Here is a 19987-nt window from a genome sequence, read left to right as displayed (position 1 = left end):
GTAATTTAAGATTAAGTGATTGAATTTCATGCAGCCCTGCTTAAAATTCACTACCCCACACACTCTCACCATACACATAAAAACCCCCACACAACAGCCACGCCCCTCCCCCAGCATCTATAAGATCTACTATAAGTATGTAAAAGAATGTCCAATCAGCTGGGAGGTCACAAAATGTACTTAATAAAGATGTTGTCTGCATGACTGCTGGATTTTTCCCCTCACAGCATTCACAGCCTATCAGGCAGTTTCCGTTCCGATGCAATGCCAGTGCCGGGCTGACTTCAATCAGGCTGCACAAATCAGCAGAGCAGAAATGCCTCCTTCCCTCCATCACCTGAAGCCAGTGCTGATTCATCTCTCCAGACCCATTCCTCCTGCCCTTTCTCTGAATTTGCTGATTGCTGAATCATTTTTTTCCTTCCCCCCCCCACCCCGGACTCTCCTGTGCTGAATGCAACACGCTTCATTTCAAGATCTGAGTGAAAGGGAATATGGAAATTAATTGGCTCAGGCTGCTCGCAGGCTTTTACACGTGCCTGTACTATGTGAGAGGTGCCATGCAATTGCCTTTCCATTGTGGCTCCCCACCAGCCACCTGTCTCCTTGCATGTGCTGCCACGGCTGCTCTCAGCCTGGGTACTGGAGATGGATGTCCTTTTCCTCTCCCTATTGTGCAAGAGAGAGGGCAGCTGGCAGGGCTGTCCTCCTAAGGGCTGGAACTGCCCCTGTTTGACTCAAAACAGGCCAGATTTAGTGAATTCTTCAGCTTGTGCTAAATAGTGTGTGACTGGTGCTTTGGCGAGGGCTGCAGAGAGATGTACAGTGCAGTGTCACTGCTGTTGAAATGGTTATTTGTTCTCGCTACTGGAAGTGGAGCCCAGCTGAAAGAGAGCAGCCAGAGAATGTCCCTCCTCCCTGGGAGGGTGGAACTGGGGCCCTTGCAAGTTGGAGTATAACCTGACTTCATAGATATGCTCCATCACAAACATTATTACATATATGTTTCTATTTTCTATTGGTTTCATGCATGATTTTCTCATGAGGCTTTCCCCTGACTGTGGAGAATTTGGGTTCCCCTGGTGAAGTTTCCTTGTGTCTTGGATGTGGGAATGTTATCACAACCATTGCAGAAGCATGGACTGAAGATGGTGCCCATGCTGAGTACTGCACAGCTGTCCCGTGGTGCTGTGGCTTTTCCAGGCCAAAGAGAAAGACAATGCTGGGCACGAAGAAGGCCTTATCTCCATGTCATGCAAGGAAGAGGCCCAAAAGGAATAAGACCTTACAGCCAGCCAGGCAGGAGGGCAATGTCAGGCAGGCCAGGAGCACCTATGTAACCAAGGGAAGAATGGAAACATGTGGCTCAGAGATAAAACTGCTCTGGGTCTCTGGAAGTGCATCAGTGCTTGCTGGGAGACAAGCTCTTTTGAAGGGGAGATGGTGCAAAACTGACACTGACTCAAGCCCTTGCTGGAAGGGAAAATCTGAGCTGTAATATTCAGGAGATTATTGGTCATTTGTGTTGACTGTTTTTTATTTGGAGACACTTCAAGAAGTGGCTTTTGGAGTCCTGAAGAAGGACTTCTGTGACCAGAAGCTTGCCTAATTTTCTCATCTACAATAAGTTGGTCTTACCAAAGATGTTGTCTCTACAGACAGAACTTGTCTTACTATGTTCTTTGACCATTTCAGCCATCACAAAACTACTTTGAAGCTACAGGGCATTTGGCAGGAGATCAGTGGCATGAACACTACAGAAGTTTGCAGCTGCCCCAAACCAGCAATAAGAAGTTTTAGGTAGAGACATCCTCACCTATGGCATCAACCCTTGTGTCCTCATCACCACAGGCTGATGGTATGAGGCCCACTCACTGCTTGTCACTCATTTGCATTTGCAGGGACTTGGGATGACTCAGAGTCTTGCAGCGCTGTGGGTCTCATGTTCCCTGTGATGTCTCTGGCATGATGCCCATCTTTCTCTTCCATCTCTGCACTACCTCTTGCCCAAGGAGTCGTGGCCTACAAGAAGGACTACTTTCTATTATTAATACAATAGTAAGAAATGAAAGAGCAAGAACATTTGTAATGCGGTTATCATTTACAGAGAAGACACGATCTCAGGCACACTGGTTGTCAAAACCAAATGAGAAACTTTTCTTCTAGTTTTATCACAGTTTCTTGCAGAGCCATTGCTACTTGCATTCTGAAAATTTACAGGATGAAGGATTTTGTCATGATATCTAATTCTAACCTGAAGTGATTTACTGTTAAGTTGAAAATCAAGACTGTACATATCCCCCTCCAAGTGGTTTCTATGACAGTTTCTATTAACCATAAAAATGTCACTTGCTAGGAAGTATCAGCCTTCTTATAAGCTTTGCAATCATCACCACCAGATGCACACTTACTGAATGGAATAAATAATAGTCTTGTACAATTAGCCTAGGATGCAGGACATGTCTGGCTATCTCTCTTGGCTCCAAAGTGAAGTTTTCACAAGCAAACCCATATATCAAGAGATGAGACCTATCTGGATTCTCTGGAGTTCTTCAGAACTTGAAATGTTGTAAAGCCTTATGGATAAAGCACAGCATAGATGTTGCATATCTTTGTGGTTTCAGTCTGTGTAAGCTACTGAAATACCCATTTTACTTTGTTCTGATCCAGTAAAAAAAACCTCTGTGTCTATTCTGTTATAACGTGTTTTGAAATGCACTACTGGCTCTGCAGTGTTTCCTACTGTTGCACCATCACAGTAAAACCTGGTACTGTGGGGATGAACTGTAAACACTTTGTTCCCATCTACCCTTCAAGGAAATGACACGCAAAGCTCCCCTTGAGACTGGGGGTGTAGATGAGGGCTGCTGTCTGTGGGATGTGTGAGCAGACTTGAGACACAAATTTGAGTTGATCTGGTCCTCAGATATGAGCTGAAATGAGAGTTTGGTTTTGCCAGAGCTCTAAGCCATTGCATTTAAGGTCTCTGCTGTTGGTGGGGAACTCAAGAAATCAGCCTGAGTACTGAAAGTGACATTTAATAGCTCCCCACATTTTAAGCCATATTGTGAACAAAAGTCATAAAGAAAGTTGTAACATGGACCTTCATTGCTGTGTTTGCATCTGAGGATTGAAGTCCAGGGTGCTGCAGAGCTGACGTGGTGGATCTGGACTGCATGAGACACATTAGTTTTGCAGCAGCAGAAGCAAGAAGCCTTATTGTTTACACCTGCCCAGAAGGACAAAGTCATATTCTGCTCTTGTATGCACCAATCTGACTACTGATGTCAGTGAACTTTGACTTGCGTGTCAGAGAAAAAACTTCACTGTGTAGGAGTCTGCAGCTGGCACAATGAACAGAGGTATCAGCAGCACCTACAGAGCACTTGGATCCTTCGATGAAGTGAGCTTACAGAGCCTGGGTAGGTCTGAAAGAGCAAGGAGAGAAAGCAAGCATTTGGTCACATATCTAGAACAAGGACACTGTATATTTGAAAGTAGAAGCTCTGAGAGAGACACATGCTACAACTTCAACAAAACATCCACTTGTACAGTGAGCACCATTGGTGCAGGGAGCTGTATGTGGCTGTTGAGAATCATTCATATGGGAGATCCTGTGCTGCAGTGGGCAGGGCTCACGAGAGGAGATAAGGTAGACAACAGAGGGCTTTAGTTCCTTCTCCTCTCTTTACCTGCTTTGCAAGGGCTGTTGCGAAAGCAGAAAGGATTTAAAAATGTCTGGAAGAATGATTTGCAACCTGTCAAACCTGCTCTGGAAGGAGAACCTGAAGAAGCTCATTCTACTAAACTTTAGAAAAAAAAATCTTGAAGTGTGACTTAACTTCAGCACAGGCAGAGGACACTCTCAGGCACATGGTGTGACTCTTGGGGATGGTCCTGTGTGCAGTTAAGAGTTAGAATTGATGATCCTTGTGGGTCCCTTCCAACTCAGCATATTCTGTGATTCTGTGATTCTGTGATCTATTCAGTTGCTAGAAGACCCTTTGTCTTTTATCTACCAAATGCGTACATATCATGGCTGGGCTTCGCGAACGAAGATTTGGGAAGGCTCTATCCACATTTGCTACAGGCACGCTGGTGGCTTATGAGGCCAATCCGTGACAGACATATCCGATTGCAAAAGGTACAGCAGAAAGACTCCTTAGATGGTGTATTCTGCAATACACGGTTCTTTCTGCGTTGCCTTTTTTCCTCGAGGGTGATCCTGCGTGCTTTCACAAAGGCATCAGCTGCGTTATAGATGGTGTATCTCCAGGCCTCCCGATTTGAGGCCAGAGTAGACCAGTTATGGTGATCAATATGGCCAAGGCTGAGATGTTGTTTCAGGGAGTCCTTGTATCTTTTCTTCGGGGCTCCTCTCATGCGGCAGCCAGTGGCAAGTTCACCGTAAAGCAAGATCTTAGGGAGGCGGTGGTCCTTCATCCTGGAGACATGACCTGCCCAACGCAGCTGTGTTCTCATCAGCATGGCCTCAATACTTGTGATAGCTGCTTGCTCTAGAACAGATGTGTTGGTGACACAGTCTGACCAGTGGATGTTTAGAATTGTACGGAGGCAGCGTTGATGGAAGCGTTCTAAGAGACGCAGGTGGTGGCGGTAGATGACCCATGATTCAGATCCATATAAGAGAGTAGACAACACTATGGCTTTGTAAACACTGATCTTGGTGCTTTTCTTCAAGTGTTTATTACGCCATACTCTTTTATGGAGTTTTCCAAAAGCACTATATGCCTTTGCTAATCTGTTGTCTATCTCTCCGTCAATCTTACCGTCTGAGGAGATGAGGCTACCGAGGTAATTAAACTGTTGGACTGATTTGAGCTCTGATTGACCAATGGTGAAGTGAGAAACCAAATGCGTACATATTCAAGAGCAAAAGGCCACTATGTGTCCCTTGCCCATGGAATTTATAAAGATTTGTAAATTAAAGTTAGAATTACAGAATATTATACAATACATAATTCTAAATACTGTTGTCATAAGAAAAAGTGCCCGTGGTCTGTTCATGACTGCAGAATCCATGATGAATACCTAGAATGTTCCTCTCCTGGAAATGCTGTTAATTGTTTTTTCACATGATGAAATTGGTTTGAAGCAATTTCACTGTCCCTTGAAGTCTTGTGAAAACAGAAAACAGAATATATTAGTATGGGAAAAGATGATGCTCACAGTTGTCTAAGAACTAAAAAGCCATGTGTATTCTTTAAAGTCTGTGGGATGAGGCTGCTTTTTTCACTGCAGTGTTAACACATGCACCTTGGAGACTCTCATCTCAGCCGGCATCTGAGCATGCTCTTGCATTTCATCCAACGGCTCAGGAGCAAAAGCACGAGCTTATACCCAGCGACATGTAGCTCCAAAATCAATGTCAGCTAAGTATTTTCATTGCTAACAAACTAAACATTTTCACAGCTATTATTTCGACTAAAACTTGATAAATAGTATTGGAGGGCTCTGATGAAGCTAAATTCTCCTACCTGTGAACTTTCTTTTCTTACTGAGATGGCTGAGAGAAAAGAAAAAAAGTAATTTTTGCATGTTTTCATCCCTGCTATCTATGATGTTGCTCTTGAATGGCTCAATGTCACAAGAAAAAAATTGTCTTGGTGAGAACTTGGTATTGAAAGATCCAATTTAAAAAGTGAAATTTGCAGGCCACACTGAAAAAATTCTTTGTGTTTCCAAATTTCAGTTTGGTGAAAGTTTTGGAATTAGTTGGGCCAGTGACTTATCCATACTTCAGAGTGATAGCAGGGACACATATACAAGGTATATGTGTGTATGTATATGTATACATTTATATGTATAAAGGCACTCCCTGAAAAAAATAAAAATGAGGTAATATATTGGAAAGGTGCCAGACTAACAAAAATGTTAAGACAAAGATTTTCATCTGCAGAGCAGGTATGTCAAAGGTCCTGGCAGCCCAAGCTTCCCTGCATAGTGGAGAACTCAGTGACCAAGCTTTGTTTTAGCATTTGTCTCTGTGAGGAGAGAAGAGACGACTTGGTATCCACAGGATGATCCCAGCTCTCTTCTTGACTGAAGCTTTACCATTATCATGTATTAGATTTCCCCATAGCAAATAAAGTATTGAAATTGGAATAAAGTATTGAAATTGCAGTGGAGACAATACATGAATTTTAACTACATCATAAACCATACTTTAGGTGGCTATAATAGTAAAAATGTTTGAGAGCCAGGTGAGCTGAAGATTTTGCCTCTTTAAAAAAAATCCCAAACAACGGAAGCCCTCTTGCTCTCCATTTTTAAAACAAGTCTGTACAAACAGACTTAGCATTGACTTTGTCTCTCTGTATTCAGTCCACAGAGGAGCACATAGAGAAAACCAGGAGTTCATTGGCAAGCCAGACTAAGCATTTACTATGGCAGCATTAGATCACCCTGCTCATGGAAGGGGACCCTTGTCTGAAGATTCCCACTCATGTCCCACTGACTTTATGGATAGTCCTCGGGATCTTGTCTGAGCACATCTGAATGTTTGTACAGCACCTGACGCAGAGAGGCCCCTGTCCCACTTCATTTATCAAATGATAAATAACATGAGAATACTATAATTGGAGTCACTCATACAGACAGTAATCACCTTGTGATTCAGTATAGCACAGACTTGTGAGGTGGAAGACTGCACTAAGCTTATGCAGAGATTTCTATCTTGCCCATCAGTTTCTGCATGCTAAATATATTCTGAATTTACGAATGTTTTAAGGTGAGAATTTCTATGCTTGGGCTAAACCCAGAAGTGATTAATTTTTGCAATGCCAGAAGAAAACCATCCAGCCACTTTTGAGTTATGCGACACTGAAAGACAAGGTATTGATAACATTGCTATTAACAGCCGAATCAAGACTCCCTGACAGCACATATAATAATATTTTTTTATTTATTGAGCAGGGAACAGCAATACAGGGGGAGGTGGAAGACAGGAAACTTCAGAGAGTTTATGCCCTCCAGTGAGCAACACCTGATCCAGAAATCAAGCTCTGGAGATGTGCAGTATGCTTGAATTAATGCCTAAGACCTGGCTGATACATACCTCATAGTTAATCTGGTTACGCGGGGTTTATTTCACAGTCGGAAGTTCTTGCGCTGGAAGAGAGTCCTGCTGGGGTTTTCTGAGCACAAGGCTGAATTAATGAATGAACGAACGCAGCTTGCCAGCCCAGATTTAAATTGCTTACTAGATCAAAATCTGTTCATTTTCTCTGTCCTTATTTCCAGCCTCTCCGCCTCTTATTTATTAATTTATTTGAGAAAACAGATAAAGAGCACGGAAAGTGCCTGCGGACGTCATCGGGCTGCAAACGCAGATAAATGGCTGTTTTTCACCCCGACCTGAACCCTGACACCAGGCTTGGCCGCAGTCCTGGGCAGGGAGGTCCCTGGCAGACACTGTTTGGTGGCCAGTGCTGGCCGTGGGGCTGGGGGTCTGAGGGGCCGTGGCTACACAACCCCCAGCCCTCGCAACCTGGCAGCCCTGAGCAGCTCGCCAGACCACCGGCAACCCTTTTCTGCACCCCCTGGGAAAAAGGACAGAACTGAAGCAGCGAAGCTCTGCTTTGAAAGGGGAAGAAATAAACCCGGGCTGCTTTGCAGGAAGGGTCACGTTTTCCCTATCTTTCAGATCCACGCTGCCTTTGGTATTAAGCAGTTGTCAGGCTTTAATGGGCGTTTGCAAACAGGATATCTGGAATATTTTGATTTATTTGGCCACTGGGCAGACCTCCAGCCTGCCGTCTTGACTGCGGTGTTCGTATTTTAATAGGAGTTTTAAGAAGGCTTGGTTAGGGGGTATTTAAGGTAGTCCTTGAGTTTTTATGCAGACTTTTCCCAGCTCCGACTGAAAACACAGCACCAAACAGATGCGGCCGCAGGTTTTTAAGAAGCAGTGGGATCCTATAAATGTGCCACTATCATTGCCCTCCCAAAGCCCCTTTAAGATGAGCGAGCTCCTCTCACACAGTCACGGCTCCTTTCGCATCCCAGCGTCTGGACTCCTTAACTCCATGTCCAACCGCGCTGCGCAAGGCCAGGATGCAGGCAGCTCTCGGCGGCAGGAGCAGGGCACTGGGAAAAGGACGGATGCCTGCTCGCCCCCATTGCGCTCCCCAGCCCCTGCTTTGCAAGGCCAGATGTCTCCCTCCGAGCCCCGGCACTAGGATGCGATGCGAGGAGGGGGCTGCATCGAGCTCAAGGCACTCGAAACGCCCCCCCGGGCTCCGGTCTGCACTTTCACGAGGGAAGGCGATAGGAGACAAATGCCGCTCATTCAAGGTGAAGGGCGGTGCTGGCATGATGGAAAAGCAGCTCGTGCTCTCTGCCAAAGCCTGGAGACCTTCCTGAAGATTCACCGCTCTTCAGTTTTTATGGTGTCTTAGATATGAATTTTAGAGCTTATGGAGAGAAGAGGCTGATAATCAAGAGAGAGATTCTGCCAGTATATCCAGGTATCCTGAGCTGTACTGCCTCTGCTCTTTCTCACCTTTCTCTGCCTGTGCTGCCAACACAGCCCGAACTGGGATGGATGGCTGTGCTGCCTGCCTGGTGCAGTGCAGACATGCAGGCATCTGCTACCGCAATATTGACTGGGTTTGCTTTCCTCAGATAGAGGCTCTACTGTGAATTACTTCCAGGTCCCTGGAGGTGCAAGCCCAGTGTGCAAGGACTCCGCCTGCTGCTGGCTTAACCCTACCTGTCTGGACCCCAACCCCCAAGGATGAGGCAGGGTCAGCACCAAGGTGCGCTTTTGCTCCACACCATCCCAAAAGGAGCTGAAGAACTTTAGAACCGAAAATCTGCTTTGACCTGTCTGACTCAGCTCTCTAATGAAGCAAGGAGCCAAAGAAGTTTGGACTTTGAGGATATCACAATGGTCACCCACTTAATGTGCCCTGGGAGGCAGTTTGGTCACTGAGAACCAAACTGGGGAGCAGTCCCAAGCTCCCCATCCACAGTCTGGAAGCAACTAAAAATTTTAAAAGGCTCCTTGGAGCCTAGCATGTCAGGAAGCTCTGCAGTTGTTCGGTTGGAGGCTTTGTCGAGTCTCCTCTGTTGGTGTGAGGCCTCTCAGAGCCAGTAAACTGCATAGAGCTGTCTTCCTTCCTCACCTCTTCCTCCCCACGGGGCAGGTGGAGGAGCCCACACTGTGAAGAAGGGAAACTCAAGGCCTCATAGGAAGCTTGAGCTGCTCTTATTAGTGTGCCCACACCCACACACCTCTCCAATAGCAACCAGCTGCCCCAAGAGGAGAAGGTGTGATCTTGGCACATTGTGTGGATCCATGCAGAAGGATGGGAACATAAGGATGAATATCAAGGCACCTGAGAAAAGGCTTGCCCAGGTGATGAAATGTTCATGAAATGGCACATTGATTAAGGAGAAAAGATGTAAAAGGCAGCCCATCATAACTTCAGACTTCACCGGCTTGCAGTACCAAGCATCCCTTGAAATGCTAATTAAAACGAGCTGAGGGAGAGAAGCCTGTTAACAGGATCACAGCCTCACTTGGATTGAGTAGTAAATGTGTAGTAGGCACCCGTGTTTTCCCGTACATGTGTTTTCCAAGCTGAGTTGACTGTAAATGTTGTGGTTATGTGAAACCCACATAGAGTAGGATGCAAACACAGACTAGGCAGAGAGACAAGGTCTAAGCATGAGGCTGGAAGAGAAAAAGCCACAAAAGTCTTCCACAAATAAATAAATAACTGCCCGAAATGAGGGGCTAATTAACTTGCAATAAACCAACTTAACCACTTAGGGGCAGCGTTAACACAGAGTTAACATGCAAAACAAACCTGTAGTTTCTCACCTGGTTAATTTAATATGCGCGGTGAATATTCATAGTGTATGAAATGCTTCTACATCAGCACACCAAACGATGCAGTCTGTCAAAACCGGGAATGCGTGGCAATGGGAGTAACTCAGTCGCTGCTCACACGGTGTTGACTTTGATCACTTAGTGTTTCTAAACACATTCATAGAGGAGGTAGGACTTTGCTGCTTTTCCTCTGTCAGGGTCACAGAGTGTGTTCTATACAAAGATTAAAACCAAAAAAGGAGATAGAAAAGAGCTTCACTTAAAATAAACAGAAAGAAGATGAAACAGAAAAAAGCTGTCTTTGAGAAATGCTGCTCTTGCATGCAGGAGCTGAAACCCCCATTTTATCTCCATGGCCACATTCGGAGTTACTTTGCTCTCAGACAATACGTTTCTTTCTCTGCCTTACATGCAAAAATGTCCCAGTTTCTTGGCTTCCTCCGAAACATTTCCTTGCATAAAAAGGAGCTCAAATCTGCTCCAGGTATGTTTACACACCCTGCTCAGAACAAGTAAATAAAGAAAAGGTGGTTTTTTTAGTGTGGCTTGACTAACTTGAGTTAGCTCCAGCAGGAAGAACACAGTAACCTGGTTTTATTTTATTTATTTATTTATTTATTTTTAAATAGCAGCTTGAATTCAGACTCAGGCAAACCTCATCTTATCTCATTGCTCTTTTAACCTGAACTATGAAAAGCACAACTTTTCCCCTCCTCTTCCTGTCCCCCTGTCCCTTACCCCTTACCCCTTCTGTTCATGCACCAACAGGTTTACAGCTCATGCGTGGCTTGCTGGTGTCCCAGCATCACCTTTACAGCCACCAGGTGCTCCAGCTGCTCTGGCCAGGGTGTGGGGCAGCTGGAAGCTGCTTCCATGGTATGCTTGGTGCTCCTGGCAGCTGTCGGAGCGTGCTGAGGCTGTGCTCTCCTGGCAGTGACTGCCAGATCCACCACCAGACCACTCAGCAGGAAGAACAGGTCTGGATCAGGTGCAGGCATGTGCTCACATTTCTGCTGAATTAGCCAGAGTGCACTACAGGGAACATATGCCAGCTTTATGCTCTGTGCTGGCCGAGGGAGGACAAACGATACCTGATTTGGCATCAAGTGAGCTTGGTGTGGAGAGAAGATATTGAACATGGCATAAAGTTAAAGTAGGATGGGTAAACAATATCTGATCTGGCAGAAGAAGCTGCTGCTACAAAGTTGGCTGTCAGAACCATTAAAATAAATTCAAACCAGTGGAGTGAGTGCCACATGGCCAAAGTGTTCTTGCTGCGGTACCAGAGAGCCCAGAGACAGGTTCACTGTGCTGTCAAACTCTGCACTCGGGAAAGGGGTGGGAAATGTATGCCTGCCCTTGCTGGCATGCCTGTCTGAGCAACAACACTGGGGTGGATGAGGAGCCAAAGGGCCAGGGATGATCCTTCAACCCTGAAGAATGCAGGAACATCATCCCTGAAGGATGCAGATACAGATGTTGATCAGCATCGCCCAGGTCCGTGCAGCTGTTTGAAAGTGGGTCCTTCCCTGACAAAGGGCTTCCCCTGGAGCAGGAGGTGGTGCTGGGAGTGCTGTGCTGGGGAGGCTTAGATGGAGGAGGAGAGAGATGCTCTGCTTCTCTGGGGGGAGGAGGATCAGGCTCCAGAGCCATCATCCTGCCAAAAACATTAAACTGACTGAAATACAGTCCCACAAGGAGAGGAAGCAAGCAAGCTGTCAAAAGTGAGAGAAACAACAAGCCCACTGTACAGGATCACCCACAGACCACCCTTCTCCACTGAAGTGATATTTCTTTTTTCACCTGTCTCAAGCGGATGAAGAAAGTCAATATTTAGGCCCTTGCTTCCTTTGCTTATAAAATTTGGGTGTTGCCCCTGTCTTTTCATCCAGGATGGCAAGTGCAGCCCAGGGAGATCCAGTCCCACAGCTCCTAGGAAATGGAAGGAGAATGACGGGGCTGAGTCGTCATGCATTATGCTGAATATTTACCCCTCATGCATGCTATTTTATTTTAAATCTAGCGTGTAATATGCTTTGCATCTAGCGTGTTGCTCTTGTGTGTTTTTCTCTTGCCCTGCCTGTCTCTTGCTGGCAGCTGCCATCATGAAACAAAAGGCAGCTGCCAGTTTGAGTGAACATCTCTCTCTCTCACTCACTCTTTCGCCTCTTGCTCTTGGAGCTGATGCAAAACCACTTCACAGACTGGGTGGCAGGCACTGATGCAAGGGGGTTTTGTTGCCCTTGGGATGCTTGAGCCTGCAGTGCCTCCGAGATTTGCTGCCAGAGCTCAAAGCTGTGTTCAAGCTCTTGAATCTGGCTCAGCAGTAGCCAAGAGACAAGCAGCTGTCGCTCTGCCAGCACACCAGCTCAAGCTATCCCCGTTGCAGCAATTGCTCATTTCACAGGATTTGATTATGCTGCTTTTGGCAAAGGTGGTGGTTTATTAAATACCACTTTGGTCTTCTGCCCCAAGATGTGTAATCAAACTCAGGGATCTCCTACTCCGAACCGCTGCTATTCCTACATCGGCTGAAACAAGCTTGAAAGAAGGAAGACTGAACTAAAACAGTACTTGGAAGAAGAAACTTTCCTGTGTCAAATTAGAGTAACATGGGGAGAAAGCAGGATAAGATGCCACGACTCAGACCCTCAGGCCAGATGTGGGCTTTGGATCCTACCAAAGGTCAGTGGGACTTCACAGAGTGTGAGCTGCTGCAAGTGTCAAGGGAGCACATCTGAAATTCACTGAGGATACTTTTCCCTTGGCTCCTTTAAGGACTGGGTAACTCTATGTTCTGTGTGACTCTGGAGACCATCAGAGGGGCCAGTTCAGCTGTTTTTTCCAGAGCTGGAAAGAATGGAAGAGATGTTTCTGCTTTTCTTGGGAAGCCTTTACCCTGAGCTATAACAAGAACTTGCTTTGGGAAAACAAGTTGAACTCTTGACTGCTGTAAATAGCCATGGACTGGGTAATGCCTCTGAGAAGGGACTGTGTCCTTCTGGGGGAGATTAACTGAAGTTTGCTGGAGCTGCGGTCTCTGGCACATCCTCTGTATTTTCTTGTCTCTCTGGGCTGCGGTGGGGGGACTGGGGAAGAGGTGAGGCACAAAAGGCAGGAAGGTTGTAAGAAATCAAGCAGGACTCTGAAAGATAGTGTAAAATGAAAAAGCCAAATAAATGCAAGGCTCAGTTCCAATCAGGAAAGTTAGGAAATGAGATCTGAAACACCCTCCTGGGAGTCTGATGTGTGCTGAAGAAGCATACTGAAATAAATTCTCATGCAAGCTGTATCACTCTGATTGTCAAAGAAACTGAGTCCTTGCTCCTTTCCTTTGTGGCAATTTTCTTTCAGACAGCTCCTGGTTTTTTTGTTGCTTCCTTTCTATTTTTTTTTAATATATATATATATATATATACATAAGATAGAAATGGATATCCTCATGTCATCCATTGTAAGCTCTTTTGTGGAAATTATGGTAATATGGTCTTGTTGTGAGGGACAGTTTGGGAAGATCCCGGTTTGTCTGATTTGCCTGACATTGTTTTCCTAAAATATGGGAAAAAGTCAGGAAAAGAAGCTGCAGAGGACAGGTCTGGAGTCCCTGAGGAGCTGCCAGGGCAGGTGAGAAATCACAAATGCAGGTGAGAAGGTTGTGCTTTTTATAAATGAAGAACAAGCTATGCTTCTCAAGTGAAGATGATTTCCTCTAGATTAAGCAGGATTGCAAATAAACAAAGAATAAAAGTTTATCGCCGTGAGCAAGACAGGGCATCTGGCTTTGCTTTGTGTGCTGACTTGCCTCTCAGACAGACAGGCAGGCAGGCTTCTTCCATTGAAAGGGTGCACTGCCGGAAAAGAGAGGCATGAACACTTCTTCCTGAGCCATTGTAATCCCCCTCACCTGAGCTCCTGGATGGAGTCCATGGATTTTCTCTGGTTCCAGAAACTACGTAGAAATTACAGTTTATGGAAATATTTCCAGTTTGATTTATATAAGCCACCTGCTAGTAAGTGGATTGTGAAGAAGCAGCAGCATAAATGAACAGCTGGATGCCTTCAGGCTGCACCGTGGCCCCTGTGATCTTGTGCTCTGATATGCCACAGTTTGTGCTGCGAGACCATCAGCAAGTCCCAGTGAAAGGAACTGTGTGGCAGTGCTGAGACATGGGGCAATGGTTGCCCTGACCTACTCACCAGTTGTGCCACAGGTGAAGCATGGTCCTGCTCTGAAAACCTCTATATTTATTTTAACTCCTTCAACACTGATGAGTTAACACAGCTGTGACAGAGAGTGAATGAGACAGATCCTTTGCCATTATCTGCACTGGCAAGCCAGGACTGACAGCTGGGCCAAATCCTGCTCCTGAATGTCTGTCCTTTGCCATTGCTTTGGCTTCTCCTCTCTGCCAGCTAAGGAGCTTTTCCAGATCTCCCTTTGGGGAGTCCTGTTTAGCAGCAATCCTGAGAGCTCACTACATATCCCCCCCCTGTGAAAGGGAGAGAAAATCACTTACTGCACTCAGATGGAGAGTCAGGAGTGAGTGACAATGAGGGTGAATCAGACTTCCCCCTCCTAAAGCAAATCTGCAGTCTTTTCCTTGCTGTGGTATCAACCAAGAAAAAAATATTTCTTCTTCTACAGCCCTTTACTTGCCACTCCTTCAGCTGCAAGTAAGGTGTGTACCTTGTAGCACAGAAATAGCCTTTGCTGAAGTCCGTCCTGAGGGATGTTTTCCAGAGGTAATGTGCCAAGCAAGGACATGTGTTTCACTGCGGAGTCTCAGATCACCCTCCTGTCCCCACTCATGTTCCCAGGCTACTGAGGTCATGCAGGGACTTTGGGACGTGCTCTTTGCTAAGCTCTGAGCCCAGAAGGAATATGCAGATGATGCCGTTCGCATACTGAGATGCCCTTTGTCACACAGACCCAAACAGCCACTTTCTGGGGTCTCAGCCTGGGGCCTTAGTGTGAAATTCTGAGGCCAGATCCTCCCTACCAGATCCTCCACCAGCAAAATCAACTTTCTTACCTTACGCTTTTGTGTTTTCAGCTTTAACAGAAGCAAATCAGGGGCAGACCGTAAATTCACAGTTGGTCTCAGAGAGAAGGATTGGAGATCACGACAAGCTCTGAGGACCCAAAGCTTTGGAGAAGACAACAGAAAATGCCAATTACCTTAATGCTGGAGGAGATCCAAACTGCATTAATAGTGGGACTGGCTGCAGCCAGCCATGCAAACAGGGCAATCCCAAGCTCTCCCTGCCCACGTAAATGTCCCTTCCAGAGACTGGGGGGATTATATCCTGGGTTGTGCAGCTGGGTAAAGCCCAGGTACACAGCGAGATGTAAAAACCTTGCTAGAAAGTCAACAAGAGCAGACACAGTACAGGGTACTTGGGACCTCTGAATTATGGGGGTCTGAACCATATAACTGGGGCAGGTTCACTTCTAAAAGGTCCCAGCAGTGGACACCTTTCCTGGGGGGCTTGGAGTGTATAATGCCAACTTGCTGCTGCTCAGAAATGCTCTGCAGCGGGCTGTGAGGACGAAGAGCTCAGAAATGCTCTGCAGTGGGCTGTGAGGATGAAGAGCTCAGAAATGCTCTGCAGTGGGCTGTGAGGACAGAGCCAAAATAGAGTAACAGTAAAGAAACCAAGTCTCGGTCATCTGTAAATCTCATCAGTAAAGACTGATGAGTAAAAGATAAAGTAAAAGACTCCCTTGTGTGGGGAAGAGGAAGACTGAGTTGACACACTGTAGAGGCCTCCTTTTTAAGGTTCCCTATAACATCCCCTTTCTCATCTCTCCTTGCAACCTCAGACCTGCCTGCCTCCTGGAAATGCACCAGTGAGACTGAATTTCAAGAACTGTCTTGTGGCTCTCATTTTCATGTCATCCCTCAAAATGAAAGCAGAAACTGGGGGGGATGTTGAGGGCTGGGCTGCAAGCAGCCTGTGCACACGTGGTGGCTAATGGGTGGTCAAAGATTGCTCTCCCAGAGCTGGGCCTGTGCTCTGCACACCCTGGCCAAGTCAGGAGCCTTGCCTGGCACAGCCTGACCTCTCTATGATTTCAGCCTCAATACTCAACATCTGACCTGCTGATTTTTCTTTAAGAAGATGAGAGAGGGGAAAAAACCCACAAAGCCTCCTATAAAAAGCCAAACTTCCCAAGCCAAAGCCAATAAAAAGCTTCCCAGCTGTTCCCGCTCCTCTGAGCCAGCACGAGCTCCGCAGGCAACAAAACCCTCCCAGCAGCCGGGGAGCCTGCGGGGTGCCGGTGGCCACGGGACGGGGGCAGAGACCCGAGGCGAGGGCCCCCCTGCGGGTGTCCCGTCTGGAAAGCTGGGGCCCAGGGAAGCGCGAGGTGCCTGACAGAGGGCTGACTCAGCGGGAGACAGCGGTTTGTGTAACCTCCAGCAATCCATTATTACAAAGGGGCTTTCAGGAACTCCTCCGTGCCAGGCACAGCGAGGGTTATTGATTGAGGAGACAGTGCAAATGCACAGAGAGGCTCCATCCATTAGGGCCGCTGCTCTCCACCAATTAGAAAAAAATCATTACTCAGCAGCCATCAATGGGCTCTGTGCAGCGCTGGAGTGCATGCATTCAATCTATCTTCTCCCACCTCCCTGAAAACTTAATGACAACTATTAGAGCTCCGCTGAATGCCCGGTGTGTACAGAAGCAAAAGATTCATTTGGTAATCTTAGTAATTACGACGCCATAGGAGGACACATGCTAAATTCAAACAAGGGTGTGAGGGGGAGTTGAGGGGGGAAGAGCCTGAATTCCTGTGTTGTGAAAGCCCTTGTCGTGTTCAGCCTCCCATCCCTTCCCACTCACCTGCTGCCTCCCCTCCCCTCCTCCCACGGCCTCTCGGTGGGCTTTCTGGGCTTGCTTTTCTGCTTCCCCCCCTCAAAAAAAAAAAAAAAATGGAAACATCATTTTGTGAAAGTAAATTGAAGTGGGGCAACTTGGGAAATATTTGAGACCTCTGGATGAGGCACAAGCCTGGCAACACTGTTTGACAGCACTGCCCTGAGCGATCGAGGAGGTAAATTCCCATTTACTAAAGCCTGCAGAACTGTTCTGGAGCCCCGCTGGCATAACACATGCAGGGTGCAATTTATTTACTCTGCCACAGCCCTCTCCTTACCCCCACCCAGCCCTGCCACCCAGCCTTTTCATTTACACACGTCAGAGCTGAGGCTGAGCAAGACCCTCGTCTCCCCTCTTGCCAACGCTTGTCACTCCGAGTTATGGGGAAAGCAAAGTCCCAGGAGGGAATTTTTGGAAGAGCTCAAGGATGGATGTGACATGTCATTGAAGCTGAAAGGAGCAGTTACTTACAAGCGATGGTGCTTTCCACAGGCCTCCTCTTCTCCAATCCGGGAAGAGGTAAGTCATCATTGCATGAGGGGCACTGAGGGTGTTCATCAGCAGTGGGAGCCTGGCAACTGCCGTCAGTCATGTTGGCATTCAACACCTCACCTCCCAGCACAGGACCATCTACCACGCCACCAGCAAATGTGCATCTGGCAGATTTCATCAGGATAAGGGACAGCTAAAAAGAGCAACATTGCTGTTGCCTTTTTAGTACCCTCTGCAGGAGCTGATTCTGCCAGGGCCAGCTTGCAGAGGACCGGTCGGTCCCAAGGGGAGGATCACTAATGAATGACAAGACACGCTCCCAGTGCCTGCCCCAGTTCAAACTTGTAGGCTGATCTTGCAGGGCATAAAAAAGCTGGGTCACCACATCTCTGTAGCCACCCTCGACATGGCTCAAGACATCAGCCACGAGCATCACAACTACAAGAAGTCTTGATAGCAATGAAGAGTGAAAAGCACAAGACTTCTTTGACCTTTGCTTGTACTCCTTGGTCTTCTTCACATGGACATGTTGCAGAAAGAAGGCAAAAGTTCCTTTAACACCCAGCAGATGGAACAATATGTGAAAGGGGAAATGGCACGGATAATCATAGGCAAATCAGAAAAAAGGAAAGTAAATCCCAAAGACTCTACTCAGCTTTTATTTTGGTTTTACTCAGGGGAGGTATTTTTAATTTCATCAAGATTTATTAAGTATGGAGTGAAGGCCTCAGACTTCAGTGGGTTGTTAAGGAAAATGTAACCTCCAAACTTTCTCAGAAACAAAAACAGAAGACATTAAAGTTTTCAGTGGACAGAATAGTCTTCCTCCTCTGTGTATGAACTATGTGAAAGGCACTGAGGGAGAGGTTACTCTTGTCTGCCATGTTACACAATTTAGGATGGGCACAGGGAGTCCTTTCATTGCTGAAGGCTAAACAGGCCTTCAAAAACCTTGGGTAAGTAACGTATTAAGATCTTTCTTAATGAGCAACAACGATGAAACCCCACAAGTGGCTACAAGCCACATGCAAAATGATATTGCAGACTGTGTGTGCCCCTTGTGTACCCTCTCACAGAGGGTCGAGAGGGTCGTACCCCTGTAAGGTCAGCAACCAGAGGTGACTCTGTCCTGATGACCTTCTTGCATCTGCCACTAAGTGGCTTTTAATATTAAAGTTTATTAAATAAAGGATGAACTCTTAGCCAGGTAAAAGGGCATGTGTTGGTAAAATGCAACGACAAGGTCAGCATGTGTGAGGTACCGGGAAGAAGAGGAGATTGGCTTCATCATGAAAACCTCCTACGCCTTCCCATGCTCCTTTCACCCTGATGTGCTGCCAAAAGGCACGGCCCATCTCCCTTCCTGCTTTTTGGTTGGGGGGAGTCCCTAGAGGCAAGGACGCTGGAAAAAGAGAGACCACAGGAACCAGATCAAAAGACAGGTGCCTCCATGATTTCTATTCAGCCATCCCTGACCTTGAGGCATCCAGTGTGAATCAGAGCCAGGAAGGGCAATGTGTGAGAGTCCATCTGATCTCCTGCTCACGGGGAAGGTGCTGGCAGCTACCACGCGGGCTGTGGATCCGGCCATCTGCCGCAGACGCAGGGTAGCTGAGTGGAGGCCCAGCTGGCAAACAGGCCAGTGGCCCCTGAAAGAGTGGGGAAGGTTTGCAGGTTCAGCACAGATGGTCCCAGGAGACCAAGGAATTGCTCGGGCAAGGACTTTTGTCTGTGTCCCCAGGATGTGATGGAGACCAAGCTCACAGGTGACCCAGGTGAGGTGCTTCACAAATCAGGTGGAATGTTCAATCAGAGGACTAAGCACCATCTTGGCCCTTATCCTTATGACCTAAAGCCATGTGAATTACAAAGCTCACTGTCTGACTGCTGTAAGCCATGGAAGTGCTTTCCCTGCTTAACTAGTAGCAGGCAGTGCTAGACTCTCTAGTATGTACAAATGTGCTTATCTGCAAAGCCTGGGCCACTGTCCTTCAGGATTCCTTGTGAGGACCTCAGCAACGCGGAAAGGGGAAAAGGGCAGGTACTGAATCACTAGCACTGGACATTTACTAAAAATTGCAGACTTTGGAGGATGAAGGAAGATATATTGGATCCTTTTGAGCTGGGGGGCATTTACTATGTTTTTCTGACATCGTTGCTCAGGGAACGGTGTAGAGGATGACTGCCTAGAAATACATTTGCTAAGCTATTTGCTTAAACTACAGAGTCACTTGGGCACCATCATCAGAAGGAAAGCCATGAGCTCTTTTGCCAGGAGACTATTGATAACACCCTTGAAAAGAAGTCTTAAAGCTCTAGGCCAATTGCTAAGTGTCCTTCTCCATGTTAAGTATGATTATTGTATTTAAGGGGTAAGGACAGTAAGATTTAGGGTCGTAGTTTAAAAACCTCCAACTCAATAATGACATAAAGCCAAAGCTTGAGAAGAGGCACACATATTACAGCAAGTACTCAAAATATGGCTATTTTACAATTTTTCCCTGGTTAAGACCACTTTTTTGGCTGACTCTTTGGACAAGAAAATGGCTCCAGCTCACGTTACCAAGGTGAAAACTCTGCTGAGATGTTCCTCAGTGTGTGCCTGGGGACAGTGGGCAATTTAATCTCCAAGGTTTTAATTCATACTGAATGATAGACGCAAGTCCTTAATGTCTTCTAACGAGATGACATTTGTCCAGGTTCTCTTCCTGTAATTCCACAGCTGTTCAAAGAAGATGGAACCAGAAAACA

The 19987-nt window shown here is 46.6% G+C and overlaps 1 long non-coding RNA gene across 1 annotated transcript; it reads right to left on the bottom strand.

Moving 5' to 3' along the window:
- Positions 1 to 6908: 6908 nt before the first annotated feature.
- On the bottom strand, positions 6909 to 14523 carry LOC135410295 (uncharacterized). Its single transcript, XR_010428605.1, has 3 exons — positions 14377 to 14523; positions 10669 to 11791; positions 6909 to 10072 (listed from the first exon to the last, which is right to left on the bottom strand). It is a non-coding gene; the product is annotated as an uncharacterized LOC135410295 (long non-coding RNA).
- Positions 14524 to 19987: the final 5464 nt, after the last annotated feature.

Source organism: Pseudopipra pipra, chromosome 2 (assembly GCF_036250125.1).
Source record: "Pseudopipra pipra isolate bDixPip1 chromosome 2, bDixPip1.hap1, whole genome shotgun sequence".
Taxonomy (NCBI): domain Eukaryota; kingdom Metazoa; phylum Chordata; class Aves; order Passeriformes; family Pipridae; genus Pseudopipra; species Pseudopipra pipra.
Note: the sequence above shows the minus strand (reverse complement) of the source record. Positions and strands in the feature narration are given on the sequence as shown.